General features: G+C 52.0%; 1 protein-coding gene across 3 annotated transcripts in view; it reads right to left on the bottom strand.

The window, feature by feature from the left end:
- PPP1R1B (protein phosphatase 1 regulatory inhibitor subunit 1B) overlaps positions 1-18,060 on the bottom strand; it is a 212,490-nt gene that overhangs the window by 70,081 nt on the left and 124,349 nt on the right. The gene's annotated exons all lie outside the window — the stretch shown is intronic.

Below are 18,060 nucleotides of genomic sequence, written 5' to 3'. Positions count from 1 at the left end.
CAATGGGGAATAGCTAAGGCCAAATGCAAGAATTGGTGTCTTAATGTGGTGCACCATTTCTAAAGCAGCTATGGGCTGTTTTTTTTTAGACTGGGAAGGGCCCAATAACCATGGACTGCCCAGCCTGATAATATCAGCTCGCAGCTGTCTGCTTTACCTTGGCTGGTTATCAAAAACAGGGGAGACCCAACGTCATTTTTTAAATTTATTTATTAGGTTAAAGCAGGCTAAACACTGCTTAGTGCTACATGAAAGTCACTAAAGGGTGCAAGTGTATAATATGTAGGGGATCGGGATATTACTCTGCTTTGGTCAACTTTTAATTTAAGCTCTCCCTCCTAGATCAACTCTCCCTGAACTGCTTCCAGAGGAGAGTGTGCCGAACAACGCAACACCAGGTCTTACATACACCTGATGAAGCGATGTGGCTGGCCATTCATAATAATGCCAGTAGCCAACATGGCTATGGCATTACTGTGTATGGCAGGCAATCCCCGCATGTTGATTGGCTAACAGCAGCGAAACATGCGGGGCAGATACTCAGGCATGGTGCTCGCGTACCTGCAATACTCGATCGAGTAACGAGTGTACCCGAGCACCGTGATACTCGATTGAGTATCGAACAGTGTCGGGCTTGCTCGTCCATCACTAGTAACAAGCAGAAATGTGTCTGAGGGATTGGAGGTGAAAGGAGCTGAGCTGCTTTACCAGACATGAGTGGTGGACAAGAGTGCGTAGTTTCTGGGGAAAAAATGTGCACTTTTGTATTCTGGTGTCTTCTACTACTACTGAAGACATTATACAGTAACCTTACTCTGAAAGGAAACAGTGGACCTTTTTGTATGGCACAAAGCGCTGTGTTGTCCTTCTTATTATATGCTTGCATGTTCATAATTACAGATATACTCAACCAGACCCATCTACATAATGACAGGAAAGTACATACTGAAGCGGATCATAACAAACTGCAGCTCTTAATAAGCACGCAACAATCCAAACATGCTCGCAACTCCTCCAATATATGTATAAGTGATAGGCACCATGGAGGTAATGCTTATGTAAATATTGCCCAGATATTTTTAGATTAATCAGCGAAGTGACCTTTAAATACAGAATCACAGTAATGTCAGGGAAATGTGACACTAGATAGATTGTAAAATGTATCCACATCTATCTACTCTATATCCTAATCTCATTTTGTGGTTCAAAAATAAACTATAAGAAAAAAGTGTCCATATGTTGGCAAATATTTCTCCTACATGCATGCACTTTTTTTGTTTAAAATAAATAAATAATGAAAAAAAAAAATATATATATATATATACATATACATATATACACACAAGCATAGTATATTAAAAAAAAAACAGCTTTTTTGCTGGTAAAAAAAAACATAGGTTTTTTTTTTACATCTTATCCCTTCTTTGTAAGTAATAAAGTTTTACAATTAGCACCATATAGTAATTTTGGCCAAAATCTTGTAGTAATGTTCCCATCCTGGTCTTCTTCTTTTAGTAATGTCCCCCATCCTGTTCCCCTTCTTATAGCAATGTGCACCATCCTGCTCCTCATTCTGTAGTAATGTGCCCAACCTTGTCCCCTTCTTGTAGTAATGTGCCCCACCCATCCTTGTCCCCATCCTGTAGTGATGTCCCCACCTCTGTCCTCATACACATACACACACACACACTCTTCTCACCTGTCCTCCATTCCCTTAGCATCCTCTTTTCTGCTTCATGCAGCCCGCAGGTACATGGACCCAGTAACAATCGCAGCCACGATCAGCGCTTCATCTGAAATTCAGATGAACGTGTTGCCACCGCTGTGCAGAGTCAAGCTTTCTTTGCACTACTATCCCATTAGCAGCCACTGGCCAATCAGAGGTTAGCAGCTGAGGTCATACGCGTCAATTGCTTGCCTCTGACTGGCCGTTGGCTGCCATTGATTTGTGCAGAGAGAGCTTGACTCTGCGTAGCACCAGAAAAATGTTCAACTGAAATAAAGCACTGATGGCTGCGGCCAGTGCACTGGCCGTGATCGCTACCGGGCCCACATGCCTGCGGGCCACAAGAAGCAGCCTGAGGAGCCGCATATTTTAGATCCCAGATTTAGAGGCTACCTGCCATACAAAATCTATTTGAAAAATGTTCCCTTCTTGTAGTAATGTGCCCCACCCATCCTTGTCCCCATCCTGTAGTGATGTCTCCACCTCTGTCCTCATACACACACACACACACAATCTTCTCACCTGTCCTCCGTTCCCTTAGCATCCTCTTTTCTGCTTCCTGCAGCCCGCAGGCACATGGACCCAGTAACAATCGCAGCCACGATCAGCGCTTCATCTGAAATTCAGATGAATGTTTTGCCACCGCTGTGCAGAGTCAAGCTTTCTCTGCACTACTATCCCATTAGCAGCCACTGGCCAATCAGAGGTTAGCAGCTGAGGTCATACGCGTCAATTGCTTGCCTCTGACTGGCCGTTGGCTGCCATTGATTTGTGCAGAGAGAGCTTGACTCTGCGTAGCACCAGCAAAATGTTCAACTGAAATAAAGCACTGATGGCTGCGGCCAGTGCACTGGCCGTGATCGCTACCGGGTCCACATGCCTGCGGGCCACAAGAAGCAGCCTGAGGGGCCGCATATTTCAGATCCCTGATTTAGAGGCTACCTGCCATACAAAATCTATTTGAAAAATGTCCTGGTATTAAGTGGCTGATCCCTCCTTCAGTATCCTAATAAACATCGAGGGGAGCAGCCACATTGGAGGTCTCTTTCCCTATGGAGGACCAGGCATGTACTTAAATTTCAAATACATTGATTTAAAAAGGGCAACGGTGTATATTACTGAATTTTTTCTATGGGGTGCTGCAGAGAAATGTAACATTTTCTTCCTGGTTTCCCACACTTACTATAGATGATTGTTGTGATTAATGTGTAGGAGGTGGTCGCATTCACCCCCACCCCTATTGTTTATGGTAAAAGTGGTTCCTTGATGTAGCAGATCTGGGACAGTGTAGCTGCCAGCGCCACCTAGCATTGAGGCTCGATAATGTAAAGAATATGTTTAAGTAATAATTAATGAATTGCAACGGTATTAACAATGTATTAGCTAGAGTATGGGTTTCAGTAAGCATAAACAGTGTCGGACATTTCCTGGTATGGAGGGGAGGAGTGACAGATACTGTAGCTAGTGGATTGGTTAGAGAGATGGACCTAGTGAGAAGTCACCTCTGTATGAGGGTTTGTGGACTAAAGGGGGCTTTACATGTAGCGACATCGCTAGCGATGTCGCTCGTGAAAGCACCCGTCCCTGTCATTTGAGCGACACAGGCAAATTGCTGCCCGTGGCTCACAATATCGCTAGTCCCCGTCACACATACTTACCTGCCTAACAACGTTGCTGTGGGCGTCCAATAGAAGCGGAGGGGTGGAGAGCAGCCGCAGGAAAGTGACGCCCACCTCGTTGCCGGAGGACACAGGTACGGTGTTGTTCGTCGTTCTGGGGGTGTCACATGTAGCGATGTGTGCTGCCTCAGGAATGACGAACAACCTGCGTCTAGCACCATCAACGATATTTGGGATTTGAACGACGTGTCAACGATCAACGATTAGGTGAGTATTTGTGATTGTTAGTGGTCGCTCGTACTTGTCACACGCAACGACGTCGCTAACGAGGACAGATGTGCGTCACGAATTCCGTGACCCCCAACGACATCTTGTTAGCAATGTCGTTGCGTCTTACGGGGCCTTAAAGATGCGGCATGAACTGAAGGCCGGTCAAGGAACCCGGAGGTACTCTCGTAAGGTCCAGAGCCTACGGCTGATCCAGAATCGGTTAAGGGGAGTAGTTCGACTAGACAGCGATTAGGGTAGAGAAGCGGACAGCGGTGAGACTAGAGAGGGGAAATAGAGGCACAGGCCCGGTAGCTTGTGGACGAGAGGTCCAAGATAGCGCGGATAGGCCAAGAGGGAGTACCCTAGAGTATAACAAAACCAAAACTGTAGGGGTGAGGCTATTGTGGCGCCCTGGACTAGCCAGGTCGTCACAGGTACTACAACACACACCCCCACCCTGAGACAGGCACATCAGGCAGACACAAAATCCTTGTTGCCTCCCTCCAGGGGCTGATGTCCACACCAGGTGGGGTGGAGCCAGGCAGTTGGCCCCACCCACTGAGGAGTTCACAGTCCTGGAGGCGGGAAAGGGAAGTCAGAAAGAGTTCAGTTAGGGAAGTGAGAGGAGTGAAGTGGTAGTGGAGGAGTAAACTGACCATGTCCGGGTCTGTGGCCCAGGCACCAAGAGCAAGGTTGGCAGATGGTGGTGGCCGTCTGCAGGAGAGGCAGATCAACGCGGAACCGTAGGACCGGGAATGGGCGGTGGCCCGCCGGTACCGAACCGGGGAGCGAAGTGAAGCCAGCACACACAGGCAGGGCCTACGGACCCCGACCAGGCTTGGAGCCGCCATTAGAGGTCAAATCTGTCAGTGACCGGAACCCCAGGGGTTTCCTAACAGCCAAGACCCGATTGAAGGCAACCGTCCAACCAACAGAAGGAAATACAGCTACCGCCACAGCTAGAGTTCCAAGGGCCAGAGCCTGCAGGCAAAAGGGCTCCTCTGGCACATATATATGCTGGGGAGCGGGTTACCAGTGGGAATCCATCGGGACCGAACATACACAAAGGTGCAGGGAAAGGCAGCCACCACTAACTGTCCAGGAGAAGCCACAGCAGCCGGCTGCGGGACCCGTCCATCCAGCCGTTTGGTTTACCAGAGACTTTGTGTACATTTGTGGCTGAGTGAGTACAACCGTGCTGTCTGGCACCGCGCTGCGCAGTCCAGGCGACCCTGCCCCTGCAACCCTGCACCCATCCAACCCTGCCTCCCTGTCATCTCACCGGGCCCCGGGACCACCAACCCCTACCCACGGAGGGGGTAAACAACATCCCAGCTGCTCCCCGCCATCGCTCCCGGGATCCCCGTCACCAGCAGAGGTGGTGCCCATCTTCACCACAACCCGTGGGTGTCGTCACGGACCAAATCCCCAAACCAAACTACCCCCTTTCACTCACGGGCGAGGAGCGCCGCACGAGTCCCCGGATCCGGCCCACCGCTCGAGCCACCGAGCAGCCATCGCAGCAGCGCCGGACCCGAGCGTTAGCGAGCGCAGCGCAGCGGCGTCCTTCCCCGCCCGCGACAACTTGGCGTCACGAACAGGATCTTACCGTTCTGCCGGCTGGTAGAAGTGCGCTTTGTGCCCCGCTGGTGGTGTCCGGCCGAAAAATTTCAGAAGCCGCCATCTTGGGTGCGAAGATTTTCCCTCTCGAGCGTCTTCTCGAGCAGTGGAGGCGCGAAAGCCGAAGCCCCGCCCCTGAAGAGGAGGTGCCGAGAAAAGACCAAGGGGGGGGGGCGGTAATAAGATGTCTGCGCCCGACGAAGCCGCTGGAAGAGCGGCGGTCGCAGCCACAGCAGCACCCGTGGATGGAAATGGGCCAGCCCGTGCTCCGGTCGCACAAGCAGGGGAGGCCGTGGCCCCCGCCATTGCTCAGGTGATGCCGTTCTCCTTGCCCTATATGCCCGGAGCTACCTGGCTGCCGCAGTACGACGGGAAACCTGTGCTTTACAGGTCTTCCGGAAGAAGCTTAACCCGGTCCTTGAACTGTATCCTCTGACCGATAAGCAACGTGCAGCGGTAGTGCTGGGGCAGCTAACCGGCGCGGCTGAGCAGGAGACGGAGACCTGGACTGAGGGGGACCGGTCCTCTGTGGCCACTATCTTTGAAAAGCTTCAGATTGCCTTCGAGACGCGCACCGAAGCCGAGCTGCGGATGCAGTTTTATCAATGTCGACAGCGTCCTGCAGATAGTATTAGAGACTATGCCTTGCGCCTGCAAACTTCCCTCCATACGCTGAAGCGGGTGGATACCATTAACGATGCGAACAGCAACAAAATGTTAGTCGAGCAGTTCGTGCAGGGGCTGGGATCCCCGGAGGACCGCAAACAGCTCCGGCTGTGGGCCCTGGAACACCCTAACGTGGACTTTGCCGTGCTGAAAGAACGGGCCATCAAAGCTCTGCAGCCCCCAGCGTCCGACGTCCCTGAAGCGGCCCCATGGCCAGCTGAGACGGCTCCCATCTTGGTAGCTCCTCCTCTCCCAGCTCCCTCGGCCCCTGCAGCCCCTGGTAGAATGATGGAGGAGCTGGCTGCCCAGGTCCGTCGCATGGATGGAGACCTCGCCAAGATCCTCGCCGCACTCCAGCCTCCGACGAGATCCAAGCCCCCGGGGAGGATGCAGCTCGCCGACATCCCGGAGGACGTCCCCTGGATGCAGCGGAGAAGGGCCAATGACTCACGGTATGGACCTCCAATTTGTTACAGGTGCAGCAAGCCCGGCCACTACTCCCGACGGTGTCCGTTAAACGAGCAACCCCTGGGGCCAAGGGCCAATCCTCAGGAGTAGAACCCAGTGGCCCCCCCAGACTGGCGGGACCGGTACATTGGAGCCCGTCCCATCATCCCTCTGGCAGTAGACGGCATCCCGCTGATGGCACTCCTGGACACTGGATCCCAGGTAACCACGATACCATACACACTGTATCAGCGGTATTGGGGGGATGATGAACTTGCCCCTCCAGACGGTAGCATGACACTGATCGCAGCTGATGGGCTCCCCTTGACCCAAGTGGGATACAAACAAGTGGCCATGACCGTGGGACGGGCTGAACTGCAGCACCAGGGAATGATTGTGATAATGAATGAACCCAGCGACCATAACCCGAAGGTAGTGCTAGGGACTAATGTGATGGAGCACTGCATGAGTGAGGTGCTGACCCTCCTGCAGCAGCTGGCCGCCACCGCAGCAGGAGGCCGACAGAGGGCTGGCAGGGTGAGATCCGGGCCCTGATGTATCGGCAGCAAGTGAACTCAACAGGAGGGGAGATTGGGGGAGTGAGAGTGATGGAGGTGGCCCCTTTGGTTGTGCCTCCCAGGAGTGAAATGATGATTTGGTGCAGGGCAGCCCATGCCCTCCGAACACTGGCCCACAGTAATGGTCGCCTGAGGGGTAGTAGACGTTAAGAAGAAGAGAGTGGGTCGGGCGGAGCCGGACATGGCTGAATGAGGAAGCTGCTTCCCTGAGCTCCTCTCTGCAAAATCCCATAACACTGGCCCAAGACATCAAAATGGGCAAATCAACGGGCAAAAAGACTACAGCCCGAACCCCAAAGAAGCCCTCCACGTCTCAAAGCAAAATTGGGACATTTCTAACCCATCCACAGGGTTCTGGCGTCCTGTCCCAGTCTGAGCTGAAAGTGCAGCCGGAATTGCGGCCTGCTGATCCCGTGGCTGATCCCAAGATATCGGTAGAGTTGCAGGGGGCGTCGGTGGAATCACGGGGGTCTGGGGGAGTCGCGGTGAACACCCACAGCAGTGATGGATACGGACCCGGGAATATGCAGAGGAACGGCCGACAACAGGACCCAGAGACGCCATTCCAAGATGGCCGCCACATACCTCCGGGCCGGGCCCTGCAGCGACACCCGGATGATCCCTCAGCAGCAGCCTCACCATTAGCTGCTCCGTCTTCTGCGCCCACGCTGGGAGCAAAGTCCCCCGGCAGCCAGCGGAGGATCGTCCCACCTGCGGTCACCCTCCGGAGCTTGCTGCCTTTTCAGCTGGCAGCACACGTGCAGACAGGCTCCGGAGCGGCGCCCGGGAAACATCCACCGCTGCAGTGCTCCCAGAATGACAAGTCCCCGTGGCCACCAGTCTCCCGCGCTGTCATCACCGATGGGGGTAAGATAATGAACCCAGACACCCCCGCCTCACTGAATACCGATACTCTCAGCCTGCTGGCAATAGCAGGAACAACGGGGGGGGAGGGGGCACAATCATGGTTAGTGATAGCAACCCCCCAGCAGCTGCAAAAGGCACAATTATATACCAGACATCCCCCCCTGTAACACCGCCATCCCCGGGCACTAATGGGGAGAGGAGGGAATCCTATGGTATCCCAGAGTCCCATGAACAGACCTGGGAAATCCTCCAGGGGCACTCTCCCTCTACACCCTCAGCGAGGTGGTCCACGGGCTCTTCATGGGAAAATAGCCCGACGGGCCCAGGAGGCAGCTTGGTGGAAGCCACTAAAGTTCAGTGGAAAAAGGGGGCCAGGGCACTGGGGTCCCCCCGACAACAGATTACCACAGTAGCACACTTGGGAGGAGGTGCAAGTATCTCTAGAAGTCCACAAATACTATACGACCCAGCTCTACAGGACTCTATCCGTTCTTTTTCCACAACATCTTTCTCTACTAATGTGATAAACGAGGATCGCACAGCATCCTTAGCAGACCTGCGGTCCCTTTTACAATCAATTACTACCAAAAACGACATAGCTGCTCTGGCCAACCAGGTAGTGGCAGAATGTAAGCAAGAATTTGCTCAGCTACGGATGGACCTCTCCTCACTCACCCACAGAGTGGATGACCTTACAGACCAACAATCAACAGCTCAGGTCAACATCCAATCTGTCCAAACCACATTACAGGACCAATCCAAACAGTTATTTACTCTTCAACAGCATGTGGACGACCTCGAGAATAGAAATCGAAGAAATAATCTGCGTATCAGGGGTCTGCCGGAGTCAATTGCTCCTCCTGACATACCTTCAGTCCTTATTTCAATCTTCAATAATCTGTTAAAGAGACCACCTGGGGCCCCTCTGGAACTCGACAGAGCTCATAGGGCATTGCGCCCCCCAGATCCGGAGGACCCCCACCCAAGAGATATCGTATGCAGGGTACATTATTTTGCGGCAAAAGAAGCTATCCTTCAAGCAGCTCGGCAGAAACAGTCCCTAACGTATAATGGATCTACCATACGCATCATGCCTGATCTTTCAAGACACACCTTGGCTCAAAGGGCTGTTCTCAAACCCTTGTTGGACGTCATCAGAGAAAGGGGTCTCCCGTTCCGTTGGGGTTTCCCCTTTTCTCTGTCGGTACAGAAAAACTCAAGATGGTGGGTAATGCGGTCCCCAGAGGACCTCCCATCTTTTACCTCAAACCTGAGTCTACCCCCAATCAACATCTCTCAATGGCCCACCACCTTGCTCCAACCATGGGTCCCAAGGGGACGCCCAGCTCATCCCCATGCAAATCCATCTCCCGTCCATGCAAGGGGCCTACCCCCGAGAGAGACTCGCGGCTGTAGACTGGGCCGTCCGAGATAAATGACACAAATAGCTGCAGAAGATATGTGGGACTATCCAATGTATCATAAACTTTAGCCAACTAAGTCTAATGACTTTCACATGTCAACTTACGGGTTGCCCAAGGCCCTTATTACTCAAACTTTCGGTTATCTGTGCCAGTGTTTATGGTAATTTCTAATGTTTACAGTATACTAAGGAGCTATAAACGGTTATGTCTGACCTTTTTCTCCCCCAAGTAGGTTGGGATCCTCTGTCTTGCCCTGGTGAGGCGGACAAGCTCCCCTGGAACGATTGTTCTCAGCTAGTGTTTTGTGCAGGGGCTATATCCCTGCTGTTTTTTCTGCTTCAACTTCTATTTTTCCTATGCCTTCTACAGATCACACTTCCCTCCTCCTCCCCCAATGGTGGCTGGGACAGGCGAGTCTGTCCTTATATTTCATGTACCTGTAACACTTCATTCTTTTACAGATGGCTAACCTGACAATTGCTTCCTTCGATGCCAAGGGTCTTAATGTGCCGGAGCAGAAAGCACAGATTCTCTACCATTTCCACAAGCATAAGGTGAAAATAGTATGTTTCCAAGAAACGCATTTCAAACAGGGACACGCCCCTATCTTAAAGAACAAATACTATCAAACCTGGCTATTTTCAGATAACCCGGAATCCCGCTCAAAGGGAGTGGCGATCGCCATTCACAGGTCTCTCCCCCATCAAATTATAAACTGCACATCAGACGGTATGGGACGATATATTATACTTTCACTGATAGCTGGAGACCAAACCTTCCAAATCATAAATGCTTACGCTCCAAACCAGAAACAAGACGACTTTATAGCTAGCCTTGTCGCCACTGCGACTCCCCTAATTAGAGGTACAGCAATTCTCTGTAGTGACCTTAATGTTACTCTTGATCCCATATTAGACAACTCCAAAGGGAAATCCAGCATTTCATATACCACCATCAAACGAATCAAAAAAGCCCTGTTAAGTATCCAGCTGTTTGACACTTGGAGAATAACACACCCATCCGATAGAGACTATAGTTTCTACTCGCACTCACAAGATTCCTACAGTCGTATAGACTACATCTTTATACAGCACAATGCCCTCCCTTGGGTCCGACATGCTGGAATGGGTAGCATACTGTGGTCAGACCACGCTCCAGTGTACTGCGAGGTGGTGGTCCCTTCCCTCCCAGCTCCTACGGGATCATGGCGGCTTAATCAATCCTTGCTTCTGGATGAGCTCTGTGTTTCTGATGTGCAGACCACGATCACTCGATTTTCAGAGGATCATTTGGTGGACGACACAGCTCCCACGTATAAGTGGGAGGCACTGAAGTGCGTCTTGAGGGGCACCTTCATTAATCACGAGGCCCGCATTAAAAAAGAAAAGGCCCAGAACTTAGCAGAAGCCGTCCGCAAGGTCTCAGGGCTGGAGCTTGCCCATAAGCGAGCTTTATCAGCCGCTACCTTACAGGCCCTCCTGCAGGCCAGACTGCAGGCCAAGAAATTATTAGACTTGTCATACCAGCGCCTGTTGCAAGTGGGAAGGGGAAAATTTTATGAATTTGGGGATAAGCCAGGCAGATTATTGGCCAATGCACTGAAAGAAGGGAGAGCCCACACTCTAATTCCCTGCATTAAAAATTCACGAGATGAAATGCTATATGCTACTCCTGATATTTCTACTGCCTTCCACGCTTACTACTCCAAATTATACAACCTGACCCCTTGGCCTCCTGAGGCAGACTGTGAGCCCCCTACAATGTCCTCTCCCTTTAAACCTCTCAATAAGACCACGATTGATGACCTTGAGAGACCATTTCTACTGGAGGACATCCTGACAGTAATCCGTGATACTCCCGGTAACAAGAGCCCCGGTCCAGATGGATTTCCAGCCAAATTTTATAAGGCATTTGCAGAACAGTTAGCGCCTCTAATGCTCCTTTCTTTTAACGCCATATCAGATGAGACCCCATTCCCCCCACATGCCACGACAGCCCATGTGGCTTTACTCCGAAAGCCCGGAAGGGACCCCACTGCATGTAGCAGCTTCAGACCAATATCATTGCTTAACGTGGATTTGAAGATTTATGCTAAGATTCTTGCAAATAGACTCAATCCCCTTCTGCCAGACTTGGTGCACTTGGATCAGGTTGGATTCGTCCCTGGAAGGGAAGCAAGGGACAACACCCTAAAAACCCTAGACCTGATCCAATGCGCCCACACCCAAAAAATCCCCATGATGATGTTATCGTTAGACGCCGAAAAGGCATTCGATAGAATTTCCTGGCACTCAATCTCACAGACTTTGTCCCACGTTGGTTTTGGTCCAACCTTCTCATCCAAAATTCTGGCCTTATATTGTTCCCCGACCGCACATCTTAAAATTAATGGCACCTTGTCGAAATCCTTTAATATCCATAACGGGACTCGACAGGGGTGCCCCCTATCCCCATTACTTTACATCCTAGTCATGGAGCATCTGTTGTCGGCCATCCGACTTAACCCCGACATACAGGGGATCAAAATCGCCACTCAAGAATACAAATGCGCCGCCTTTGCGGACGACCTCCTTATATACCTACAAAACCCACTCACATCCCTTCGATCCTTAATGCAGGAACTCAACCGTTTCAGCAAGTGGTCCAATTTTAAAATCAATTTTGATAAATCAGAAGCCCTAAACATATCACTTCCCCAAACAACAGTAAATGTTGTAAAACCAAACTTCCCTTTCAAATGGCTACCACACGGTAGTATCAGCTACCTAGGTATTATTATCCCATCTGATATAACCAGACTTTTCCAGCTTAACTTTCAAAGTTTTCTCTCCAAGCTTGAGAGGGACCTGGCTGCCTGGCATAGAGGTACCCTCTCGTGGTTTGGCAGGATTAACGCCCTCAGGATGACAGCTCTAACCAGACTGCTCTACATACTCCCGACGGTTCCGGTATATGTCCCGGCGTCGTATTGTTTAAAGTTGCAGCGCTTATTTAATCAATTTGTGTGGTCCAAGGGGCGATCCCGTATCGGGAGGAGTGTTCTGACTAGGACCAAGGGTGCGGGAGGGGTGGGACTGCCTGACTGTCGGCGTTACTACCTGGCTGCTGCCCACGCTAGGGTCCTAGACCTCTTGCATAACTCTGGAAGCTTTGGGTCCGTCTAGCACATGCCTTGTGCCCCTTATCAATCCCAACCCTGCCGTGGAACTGGCCACTTCTCACCAAACATAAGATAGTAATGTCCTACAGTACCAAACAAACACTGCAATCAGTACACTCAATGCCTTGGAGTAAACGTCTGCTTCAGCCTCGGGGACCTCTTATGCCACTGACGGATAACCCTGACTTTTTGCCAGGGGCATCGTCCAATAATTTTCTGGGAAGCTCAAAACAGAGCCCCCTGAGACTGGGGCAGGTGGCACCAGATGGGGTTCTTCTCCCACTTTCGGAAATTGTGGGGCAGAGAGACTTTAGGATGCGGTTCTATTTTGAATATGCCCAACTTAAACACTTCATAACCTCGCAGGGGCAAGATCTGGCTCGTCCCCCACCTCCTACTCCTTTTGAACTTATCTGTACCGGGGTACCTGACTCTAGACATGCAATATCAAGGATTTATGGGATTTTGACAGAAGCAGCAGAGGTACCACTTCCTCGCTTCTGCACTGCATGGGAGGCAGAGCTCAACCAGACATTCTCCAGAGACCAATGGGAACGGTGTTTCCGCTTGACCCATAAGTCTGTGGTTGCCTCGAGAATGCAGGAGACCTGCTACAAAATTCTTTCCAGGTGGTACAGGGTCCCGTCATCCCTTCATATGTGGTGTCCCGAAGTTCCCGACACATGTTGGCGCTGCGGAGCACAGGGCGGTACCATGGCCCATATCTGGTGGTTTTGCCCGAGCTTGACGGCCTTCTGGAGCAAGGTGCTAGTGGGCATCCAAGAGGTTACTGGGACCATAGTCCCTAGTCGCCCTGAGGCAGCCCTATTGTTTATGTTTAAAATACCAGAAAAGACGTATAAAAAATCCCTCACTGGACATCTCCTCCAGGCCGCCAAGACAGTAATCCCACGACGTTGGAAAGACCCCTCGCCCCCGACCATAGAGGAATGGGTGACAGAAGTGAATGTAGTACACCGTATGGAGATGGTAATGGCCCAATCGCAGGGTCAGATAGTGGAAACCTCCTCTAACTGGTTTCAGTGGGAGTCCTTTCTCTCTGACCCAAGGTTCCTAGCCCTCGTCAACCCCCAGTAAACAGGATCCTTGGCTTGCTGCACCCTCAATATTTACCTACTTCCCTTTCAGGTATAAGCTCAATGGATGAGGCATCAGTCCCGGTCACCACACCCCTATCCGTGTCTTGCTCCCTATTGATCTCCCTCCCTTGCCTCCCCCCTCATTTCTGATCTGTTCTCTTCCTTGTTCACTTTTCTTTACTTTTGTTATGCCTTTATTCTCAGAAAGACTCGTTGTCCAAATATTTTTTATTTACAGATGTAAAGTTGTTGAGCCTGTGGCTTCGTTACGCCGTGAAGGCCCTTTGTTTATCAATATTTTATATGATGGACTGTGATATTGTTTGTATTCTCTTCTTTTGAAAACTAATAAAACTTTAAATTGGACAAAAAAAAAAAAAAAAAGAAGGGGAGTGTGCCCGTAAGGGTGTTAAACTGTGGGGAGGAGGAGGTCAGGCTTCCCCGGTACGCTACCCTTGCCAAGCTGCTTACCCTGGACCCCCACACCATCCAGGAGGCCGTTCCCCCGACCTCACCGCCTTCTGCCAGTCACTATACATCCCCTGAGCGGTTAGATGAGTGGTATCAGGAGTTACATGTAGGCACTGATGTTACCCCCACACATCACAAAGAAGGGGTATACCAGGTGGTACAGGAGTACGAGCAGGTTTTCAGCAAACATTTACTAGATTTTGGGCGGATTAAAGGGGTCCAACACCACATCCCCACCGGCGAGCATTCCCCCATTAAAGAGAGATACAGACCTATCCCACCCGCACACTACCAATGCGCCAAAGACATGTTGAGGAACATGAAGGAGGCGGGGGTTATTCGGGATAGCTGCAGTCCCTGGGCCGCCCTGCTGGTGCTGGTAAAGAAAAAGGATGGCACCATGAGGATGTGTGTGGATTACTGGAAGATTAACCAGATAACGCATAAAGATGCCTATCCTCTGCCCCGTATTGAAGAGTCACTGGCCGCACTAAGAACCGCTAACTACTTCTCCACCCTGGACCTCACTAGTGGGTACTGGCAGGTGGCCGTGGCGCCCGAGGACCGCGAGAAGACCGCCTTCGCTACACCCATGGGACTCTGTGAATTCAACAGCATGCCATTCGGGCTGTGCAACGCCCCTGGAACCTTCCAAAGGCTGATGGAATGCTGTCTGGGACATCTGAATTTTGAGAGCGTCTTGCTGTACCTGGACGATGTAATTGTATACTCACAGACGTATGAAGCCCACCTGGAGCACCTAGCTGAGGTGTTCGCATCCCTTGCCAAGTACGGGATTAAATTGAAGCCCTCCAAGTGCCATCTATTGAAGCCCAGGGTGCAGTACCTCGGACATGTGGTGGGCGCGGAAGGCGTCGCCCCAGACCCCGAAAAGATCACTGCCATTCAGGACTGGCCGAGGCCGACCACGGTGAGAGAGGTGAGACAGTTCCTGGGTCTGGTGGGCTACTATCGCCGCTTCATTAGGGGTACAAGAAGATGGCCGCCCCCATGCAAGACCTCCTCGTGGGACAGACCAAGGGTGGCAGGTCCCCTGGAACCCCGTTGGCGTGGGAAGAAAAGCATGAAGAGTCCTTCCGTCAGCTGAAGACGGCCTTGACCAGGGAAGAAATCCTGGCGTACCCCGACTACAGTCTCCCGTTCATCCTCTACACCGATGCCAGTAATGTAGGTTTGGGAGCAGTCTTATCCCAGGTCCAGGACGGAAGGGAGAAGGTGATCGCCTATGCTAGCCGGAAACTCCGACCTATAGAAAGGAACCCTGAGAACTACAGCTCTTTCAAGTTTGAGCTCTTAGCACTGGTGTGGGCCATCACCGAGCGATTCCGCCATTACCTAGCGGCAGCCAAGTTCACTGCTTATACGGACAATAACCCGCTAACCCATCTGGATACGGCTAAGCTGGGTGCATTGGAGCAGCGGTGGGTGGCCAGGTTGGCTAACTATGACTTCACCATCAAGTACCGAGCCGGCCGAAAAAATGCTAACGCAGACGCACTCTCCCGGATGCCCCACCTGTTTGGAGAAGGGCCGGACTATGATGACCTCGAAGAAATCGAGTTGCCTGCGTTCCACCGGCCGCCAGCCGAGAAGTTGCATGTCCAGCAACAACAAGTGAACTTAGATCCGCTGCCCAGCCAAGGGTGGCAAGAAGCCCAGGACCAGGCACCTGCTGTCCGCTTGGTCAGGACCCTGGTGGAACAAGGCTCTGCCGGAATAGACCCTGCCGCCCCCGCCGAGGCCCAACGACTGTGGAGAGAACGAGCCCGGCTGTACTTGCACCAGGGGAAGCTGTATCGGGAACTGATCAACCCGATGACCCATGAGAAGGTTCGCCAGCTGGTGGTTCCCCAGGCTAACGTGCCCACTGTTCTGCAAGCATACCATGACGGTGCCGGGCACTTTGGGTAGAAGAAGCTGGAGATGCTGTTGAGGGAACGGTTCTATTGGAGTTGGATGCGGGAGTCGGTAGAGGCCTGGTGCCGGGAGTGTGGTCCCTGCACGCTGAGAAGAAGGGACGAAGCTAGCCAGAAGGCCCCCCTACGCCCGATAATTACCCATCAACCTCTGGAGCTGGTCGCCCTCGACCACGTGAAGCTCACCCCTAGCTGAAGTGGGTACACCTACGCTCTGACCATTGTAGACCACTATTCGAGATTCATGGTGGTTATCCCAGTTAAAGATCTGACCGGGCGTACTGCAGCCAGAGCCTTCCAGGCCTACTTTTGTCGACCACATGGGTACCCGGAGAGGGTGCTGACCGACCAGGGTCCAGCTTTCGAAGCAGAAGTGTTTCAGGAATTCTGCCAGTTATACGGCTGTAAAAAAATCCGGACCACCCCGTACCACGCCCAGACTAACGGCATGTGTGAAAAGATGAACCATCTGGTCTTGGACCTCCTTAAGACCCTGCCGTTGGAAGAGCGGAACTTATGGCCGGAAAAGCTGCCCGATCTGGTAGACATGTACAATAATATTCCTAGCAGCTCCACCAAGTGCACGCCCGCGTACCTAATGAGAGCCTGACCAGGCCGGTTGCCGGTGGACCTAGAAATGGATCTGGAGGCCCTTCCTTCCACTGCTGACTGGGACGCCCGGCGGAGGGCGCAGTACCGACAAGTCCAAGAATACGTAGAAAAGAACTTGTGCCGGAGTCGGGGACAGCAAGAACAGTGCTTCAACAGGAAGGCCCCTGCAGGGCCCTTTAAGCCTGGGGATGTAGTACTGAAGCGAAAGAGAAGAACCCATAAGCTGGATGACCAATGGGAGAAAATCCCGTATGTTATACAACCCACTGAATGGGAGAACGGGAAGGCCTACCAGATCAGTCGTGACCAGGGGAAGACTTCGGCCATGGTTCCCAGGGACCACCTGAAGAGGTGCCCACCACCGTTGAGGGTGGCAACTGAAGTTCCGGCCCCCAGACCAGCTGGGGAGAAAGAAAAAGAGGTAATCCACATCATGATGGGAGATTTCCCGGCAGATTGGCCTACGCAGAACGGCGCAGTGATTCTTCCCGTGCTACTGTTCCCACAACCTGTGAAGGAAAAAGAGATGGAAGTAGCCGCCAATGAACCAGTGCCCAGGGATGCATCTGTACCCAGCTCCCCTGTGTCTCCGCCTGCCCCACACGATAGACGGGAAGAGGAACCAGTTATTTCCTCCGCCCCACTGCCTGTCCCCACTAACAGTGGGCCCCGAAGGGCCACACGCCCCAACCTAGGCCGACCCCCGCTTAGGTACAGGGAAACTACCATTTAGGGGTGTTATATGTTGAATGTGTAAATGAATGAATCAACCGAGAAATGAACCTGATTGACACCGTGATTGACCCGGCCGTTGCCGGCAAGTTGTCCCCGTAGGGACCCTTTGTACTGTTGCATGAGGAACTCTTCATGGATATGCCTGAGAACTTACAGGGCACCCATGAACTTGTGGGATTGGAAATATGTTGGGGCATGTTTCCGTTGCCGCCTCGCAACTGATTTGGAGGATGGGCCTGGAGGAAAGAGATGGCCCAGGCCCGCCACTACCGCAACCGGTGGCAATAATCCGGGGGTCAGGGGTCCCCCATGGACGTGGGGTCCCCTGAAGTGACAGCCGGGTGCGAGACACCGTACCTGCTCGGGCAGCCTGGATCTGGACTGGGGTCAAGGGGTGCTGCCCAATTCTTAGGGGCAGCATCAGGGCTAGGTTGCTTGGGTGGGAGAGCGGAAGCTGTCCGTTGTTATTAAAAATGTAAATATATGTGTTTTTGCAACGTTCAAGATGACCTGAAGTATGCTTAATGTTTACCGTTACATGTTATTTATTATTTTTACAGTTAAAAAAATAAAAATAAAACCGGTGAAGGACGGGCAGCCTGCAGACGGTCTGCATTTAACCAAGGGGGAATGTGGCGCCCTGGACTAGCCAGGTCATCACAGGTACTACAACACACCCCCCCACCCTGAGACAGGCACATCAGCCAGACACAAAATCCTTGTTGCCTCCCTCCAGGGGCTGATGTCCACACCAGGTGTGGTGGAGCCAGGCGGTTGGCCCCACCCACTGAGGAGTTCACAGTCCTGGAGGCGGGAAAGGGAAGTCAG

Source organism: Anomaloglossus baeobatrachus, chromosome 5 (genome assembly GCF_048569485.1).
Source record: "Anomaloglossus baeobatrachus isolate aAnoBae1 chromosome 5, aAnoBae1.hap1, whole genome shotgun sequence".
Classification (NCBI taxonomy): domain Eukaryota; kingdom Metazoa; phylum Chordata; class Amphibia; order Anura; family Aromobatidae; genus Anomaloglossus; species Anomaloglossus baeobatrachus.
The sequence above is the reverse complement of the archived record's forward strand: the minus strand, read 5'-3'. Positions and strand labels throughout refer to the sequence as shown.